This window comes from Elephas maximus, chromosome 1 (assembly GCF_024166365.1).
Source record: "Elephas maximus indicus isolate mEleMax1 chromosome 1, mEleMax1 primary haplotype, whole genome shotgun sequence".
Lineage (NCBI taxonomy): Eukaryota > Metazoa > Chordata > Mammalia > Proboscidea > Elephantidae > Elephas > Elephas maximus.
In genome coordinates, this window is record NC_064819.1 from 38,938,973 (window position 1) to 38,945,777 (window position 6,805).

At 47.2% G+C, this 6,805-nt stretch overlaps 1 pseudogene; it reads left to right on the top strand.

Annotated features, from left to right (window-relative positions):
• The first annotated feature begins 1,916 nt into the window (after positions 1 to 1,916).
• Positions 1,917 to 5,008, top strand: LOC126075917 (uncharacterized; annotated as a pseudogene).
• Positions 5,009 to 6,805: the final 1,797 nt, after the last annotated feature.

Below are 6,805 nucleotides of genomic sequence, written 5' to 3' on the forward strand. Positions count from 1 at the left end.
CACCAACACTGTACAGCCAACACCACCTCTACTACCACAGTCACCTCTACAGGCACTGCCACCTCTACTGTAACTGCCAACTTACTACCACCACCACCTTGGCAACCACCCTCACCTCTGCTGCTAAACTCACCTGGACCACCACCAGTACCACAACCACCACCTCTACTGTAACTGGAATCTCAACAGGCACGAGCTCTCCTACTGACATCACCAACTCTGCTGCTACCACCAACTATACTGCCACTACTAACAGTACTGTCACTGTCACCCCTACAGGCACAGCCGCCTCTACTGCAACTGCCACCTCTACAGCCACAGCCTCTGCTACTTCCATGGCCTCTATTGTCACTACCACCTCTTCTGCCAGTGCCACCTCTACTGCCACCACCACCTCCATGCCAACATTCTTCTACCACCCCCAAGTGCTCTATTTCCACTGCTCCCTCTACTGCCACTGCCTTCTTGCTGCTACCACAGCCTCTACTGCTACTGCCACCTCAACTGTCACTGCCACTGGCACCCCTACTACCACCACCAAGACAACTGCCAATGCGACCTCAGCTGACACTGCCACCCCTACTGACACCACCATCTCCACCTTTATTGCCAACACCACCTCTACTGTCAATGCTGCCTCTGCTGCCAATGTCATCTTTTCTGCCACCTTGGTGGCAGTGAACATTTAGTCTTCCACCACTACTCTGCTGCAACATCCATCTGTGCTGCCAAAACCACCTGTACTGCAACCACCCCATATATTGTCACCGTCACCTTTACTGCTTCCACCAATGCCACATCTACCAACAATGCCACCTTCACTGCCACTGTCACCTCTGCTGCCACCTTCCCTTCTACTTCCACCACCCTTTCTTCTGGCATCACCACTGCAACTTTACTGCCACTGCCATCTCTGATGCCATTGAAACCTCTACTGCCACCAACACTCTACAGCCAACACAGCCTCTACTGCTACTGCCATATCTATAGCCACCATCATCTCTACTGCCAACAGCTACTGTGCTGCTACCACCACATTACTGCCACCGGTACAGTCATCACTACTCCTGCTGCTAATGCCACCACTGCTGCCGCTGCCACCGCTACATCTGCAGCTACCACCACCTCTACTGCCACTTCCCCTTCTAATGCCATCACCTTTTCTGCCACCATCACTGCAACTTTACTGCTACTGCCATCTCTGATGGCTCTGAAACCTCTGTTGCCACCTCCATCTCTACAGTCGCTGCTATTGCCACCTCTCCTGACACCACCACCCCACACCACCACAACTGCCATCACCGTCTCTAATAACACCATGACTGCCACCTCTTCAGTGAACACCACCTCTTCTGCCATCACCAACTTTGCTGACACCACCACCTCTGCTAACACCATCATCTTTACTTCCACTGCCACCTCTACTGCCACCACCCCTTCTGCTGCCACTGCCTCCTCTATGGCCACAAGTGCCATCTCCTCTGCTGCCACTACCACCACAACTACAACTTCTGCTACTACCATCACATCTATTGCCACTGTCACCTCTACTGCCAACTCCATATCTACTGCCACTGTCACCTCTGCTGTTACCACTGTCTCTATAGCTACTGACACATCAGCTGCCATTGCCATCTCTACTGCTACCACCAACTCTGCTGCTATTACTGTCTGTGGTACCACCACCATCTCTAAAGCCATTGCCACCTCTGCTGCCACTGCCACCTCTACTGCCACCACCACCTCTGCCTCCACCACCATCTGTCAGCCTTGGTTGGCCTGCCTCGACCACCTCTACTGCCACCACCACATCTAGTGCACCACCACTCTGCTGCCGCTGCTCTTCTACTGCCACTGGGACATCTACTGCCACCACCGACTCTACTGCTACCACCACTTCTGCTTCCACAAACACCCATGCTATTAAGGTAGGAAAAGCCAAGTAGAAGCCATTAGAACTGTCCCTACCTAGAAAAATAGTAAATCAAAAAAAATATCACTTTCCTGGAGGGATTGTAAAGATTACTGCCACCATCAAGGACTTGAAGGTTGCAAGGGTGGTGATTCCCACCACATCCCCATTCCTATTTGGCCTGTGCAAAAAACAGATGGATCTTGTAGAATGACAGTGGATTATCAAAACCTTAACCAGGTGGTGACTCTGATTGTAACAGCTGTTCCAGATGTAATTTCATTACTTGAGAAAATTAATACTTCTCCAGGTACCTGGTATGCCGCTATTGATCTGGCGAATGCCTTTTTCATACCTATTTCAACAGACCACCAGAAGCAGTTTGCCTTCAGCTGACAAGGCCAGCAATACACCTTCACTTGCCTACCTCAGCGCTACATCAATTCTCCAGCCCTATGTCATAATTTAGTCTGCAAGGACCTTGATTGCTTTCCCTTCCACAAGATGTCACACTGGTCCATTACATTGATAACGTTATGCTGATTGGACTTAGTAAGGAAGAAGCGTCTATGACTCTGGACTTATTGGTAAAACATTTGCGTGCTAGAGGGCGGGAAATTAATCCTACAAAAATTCAGGTGCCTTCCACCTCAGTGAAATTTCTAGGGGTCCAGTGATGTGTGGCATGTCCAGATATTCCTTCTAAAGTGAAGGATAAGTTATTGCATCTGGCTGCTCCCACAACTATAAAGGAGGCACAGCACTTAATGGTCCTCTTTGGATTTTGGAGGCAACATATTCCTCATTTGGGTGTGCTTCTCTGGCCTATTTATCAACTGACTTTACAAGCTGCTGGTTTTGAGTGGGGCCCAGAACAAGAGAAGGCTCTACAACAGGTTCAGACTTCTGTGCAAGCCGCTCTGCCACTTGGGCCATATGATCCAGCCGATCCAATGGTGCTTGAAGCATCCGTGACAGATAGAGATGCTGTTTGGAGTCTTTGGCAGGCCCCTATTGGTGAATCACAGTGTAGGCCCTTAGGATTTTGGAGCAAAGCCCTGCCATCCTCTGCAGATAACTACTCTCCTTTTGAGAACCAGCATTTAGCTTGTTACTGGGCCTTAGTAAAGGCTGAACTCTTAACCATGGGTCACCAAGTCACCATGAGGCCTGAGCTGTCCATCATGAACTGGGTATTGTCTGACCCAAAAAGTCTTAAAGTTGGATGTGCACAGCAGCACTCCATCATTAAATGGAAGTGGTATATACGAGACCGGGCCTGAGCAGGACCTGAAGGCACAGGTAAGTTGCATGAAGAAGTGGCCCAAATGCCCACTCCAGTCATATTACTTTCCATCTTCCAGTCTGCATTATGGCCTCATGAGGAGTTTCTTATGACCAGTTGCCTGAAGAAGAGAAAACTTGTGCCTGGTTTACAGATGGTTCTGCACGATATACAGGCACCACTCGAAAGTGGACAGCGGCAGCACTACAGCCCCTTTCTGGGACCTCCCTGAAGGACAGTGGTGAAGGGAAATCCTCCCAATGGGCTGAACTTCAAGCAGTGCACCTGGTTGTTCATTTTGCTTGGAAGGAGAAATGGCCAGATGTGTGATTCTATAATGATTCATGGGCTGTTGCCAGTGGTTTGGCTGCATGGTCAAGGACTTGGAAGGAACATGATTGGAAAATTGGACACAAGGATTTATAGGGAAAAGGTATGTGGATACACTTCTCCAAGTGGGCGAAAGAAGTGAAAATATTCGTGTCTCATGTGAATGCTCACCAAAACATGACCTCAGCAGAGGATGATTTTAACAATCAAGTGCATAGGATGATGTGTTCTGTGGAAACCACTAATCTTCTTTCCCCAGCTACTCCTGTTGTTGCCCAATGGGCTCATGAACAAAATGGCCATGGTGGCAGGGGTGGACATTATGCATGGGCCCAGCAACATGGACTTCCACTCACCAAGGCTAACATGGCTACAGCTACCGCTGAGTGCTCAATCTGCCATCAGCAGAGACCAACACTGAGTCCCCCATATGGCACCATCCCTTGAGGTGACCAGCTAGGACCTTGGTGGCAAGTTGATTTCCATCATGGAAAGCACAGTGTTTTGTCCTTACTGGAATAGACACTTACTCTGGATACAGATTTGTGTTCCCTGTACGCCATTCTTCTGCCAAAACTACCATATGTGGATTTAGAATGCCTTATCCACCATCATGGTATCCCAGACAGCATTGTCTCTGATCAAATGACTCACTTCACAGCAAACAAAGTAGGGCAGTGGGCCCATGCTCATGGAATTCACTGGTCTTACCATGTTTCCCATTATCCTGAAGCAGCTGGCTTGATAGAACAATAGAGCAGTCTCCTAAAGACATAATTACCTCGCCAGCTAGGTGGCAATACCTTGCAGGGGTGGGGCAATGTTCTCCAGGAAGCTGTGTATGCTCTAAACCAGTTTACAATATATGGTTCTGTTTCTCCAATAGCAAGGATTCGTGGGTCCAGGAATCAAGGGGTGGAAATGGGATTGGCACCACTCACTGTTACCCGTAGTGACCCACTTGCAAGATTTTTGCTTCCTGTCCTCACAACCTTATGCTTTCCAGGCCTAGAGGCCTTAGTTCCAAACTGAAGAATGCTCTCACCTGGAGACACATCACTGATTCCATTGAACTGGAAGCTAAGAATGCCACCTGGCCACTTTGGGCTCCCTGTGCCTCTGAATCAACAGGCAAAGAAGGGAGTTGCCATACTAGCTGGTGTGATTGATCCTGATTACCAGGAGGAAATCGAATTGATATTACGTAATGGAGGTAAAGAAGAGTATGTCTGGAATGCAGGATATCCCTTCGGTCGTCTCAGTACTACCCCGTCCTGTGACTAAAGTCAGTGGAAAGCTAATAAAATACCAACCCAATTCTGACACAACTACTAATGGCCCAGACCCTCCAGGAATGAAAGCTTGGGTTACCCTACCAGGTACTTGCTGAGGGCAAAGGGAATATAGAATGGGTGGTGGAGGAAGGTAGTTATAAATACCAGTCACAGCCATGTGATCAGTTGCAGAAATGAGGACTGTAATTATTATTATTTCTGCTTCTTATGTGTGCATTAGATATTTTTGTTTTCTTCACTTTTAAAATACAAGATGTAAATGGGGCTGGTACATTTTTGGTTTATGTGTGTTAGTTGTATCATGTTAGGTGCAAGTATAACTTTGTAATTGTGTTTATTCAGAGATTGTGTATGGTTTGTGGAGATGTGTACAGATGCCAAGTTGACTAGGGGTAGACTGTGATGGTTAAGATTGTGTGTCAACTTGGCTGAGTCATGATTCTCAGTGTTTTGGCAGTTGTATAATGTTGTGATCACTTTCCTGTTGAAATTTGATGCATGATCACCCCCATGATGGACTCTGCTGAGTGGTACTGGTGGGGGTGGGGCCTGTGGCGGCTCACTGCCCCCTCAGCCTTCATCTCTCTGCCTTCCACCACCTACTTCCTTCCTGCTCACCTTGCAAAAGCTGTTAGCTTGTTCCAGATCCAGCAGCTGTCTCTTGTCTGACCTCTGGTTCTTGGGACTTGAGCTAGCAGCTTACCTGTCTATCTTGGGATTCACCAATCTTGACTGCCTGCAAGCCAGAGGTCTGCTCCCCGACCTGCCTATCTTGAGTTTGCCAGCCCCTGCAGCTAAGTGACTCAGAAGAAGCTTTCCCTGCTGACCTTGGGGATTCGTTGACTGTCACAACCTATGAACTGGATTTCTGCTCTCCAACCTGCTCATCTTGGGCTCACCAACTTCTGTGGCTCTGTGAATTCAGAAAGGACTCTATCCTGATCCGATGACTTGGGGCGTTCCAGCCACTACAATCGTATGAGCTGTTTCCTTGATATAAATCTCTCTATATATGTGGTTTATATATATTTATACGTGTTACTGGTTTTGCTTCTGTAGAGAACCCAGCTTAAGACAATAAGGTAGAAATGGGGCCTGAAACTTAAAATGGGTACATATGGGCAGATAATCAGGAAGCTGGAGATGTTGAGCCCTAAATTCCATTGAATCACTCTCGCCAACAGAATCACCCCTCTCACTCCAATCTGGAAACATTACTCCATCTTTGTGTGTGCTACCCCAGCCTATTTATCAAGTGACTCGTAAAGCTGCTAGTTTTGAGTGGGGCCCTGAAAAAGAGAAGGCTCTGCAACAGGTTCAGGCTGCTCTACAAGCAGCTCTGCCACTTAGGCCGTATGATCTGGCTGAAATGGTGCTTGAAATGTCAGTGGAATATAGACATGATGTTTGGAGTCTTTGGCAGGCTCTTATTGGGCCTACTGGCAGGCACCCTTAGGATTTTGGAGTAAAGCCTTGCCATCCTCTGCAGATAACTACTCTCCTTTTGAGAAACAGCTTTTGGCTTGTTACTGGGCCTTAGTAGTCACTGAACGCTTAACCACGGGCCACCAAGTCACCGTGCAGGCTAAGTTGCCTATCTTAAACTTGGTGTTGTCTGACCCTCAGAGCCATAAAGTTGGATGTGCACAGCAGTACTCCATCATTAAATGGAAGTGGTATAAATGAGTTCAGGCCTGAGCAGGACATGAAGGCACAAGTAAGTTGCATGAGGAAGTGGCCCAAATGCCCAGTGGTCTCTACTCCTATCACATTACCTTCCACCTCCCAGTATGCATCTATGGCATCGTGGGAAGTTCCTTATCATCAGTTGACTGAAAATAATATAAGATATATTTTTATTTATGAAATATTTTTATATTTGAAATGTTTTTACATATGAAAGATTTTTATATAAGAAATAATTATATACATAAAATGTTTTTACAGATTAAATGATTTTATAGTGAAATAATTTTTATTTAT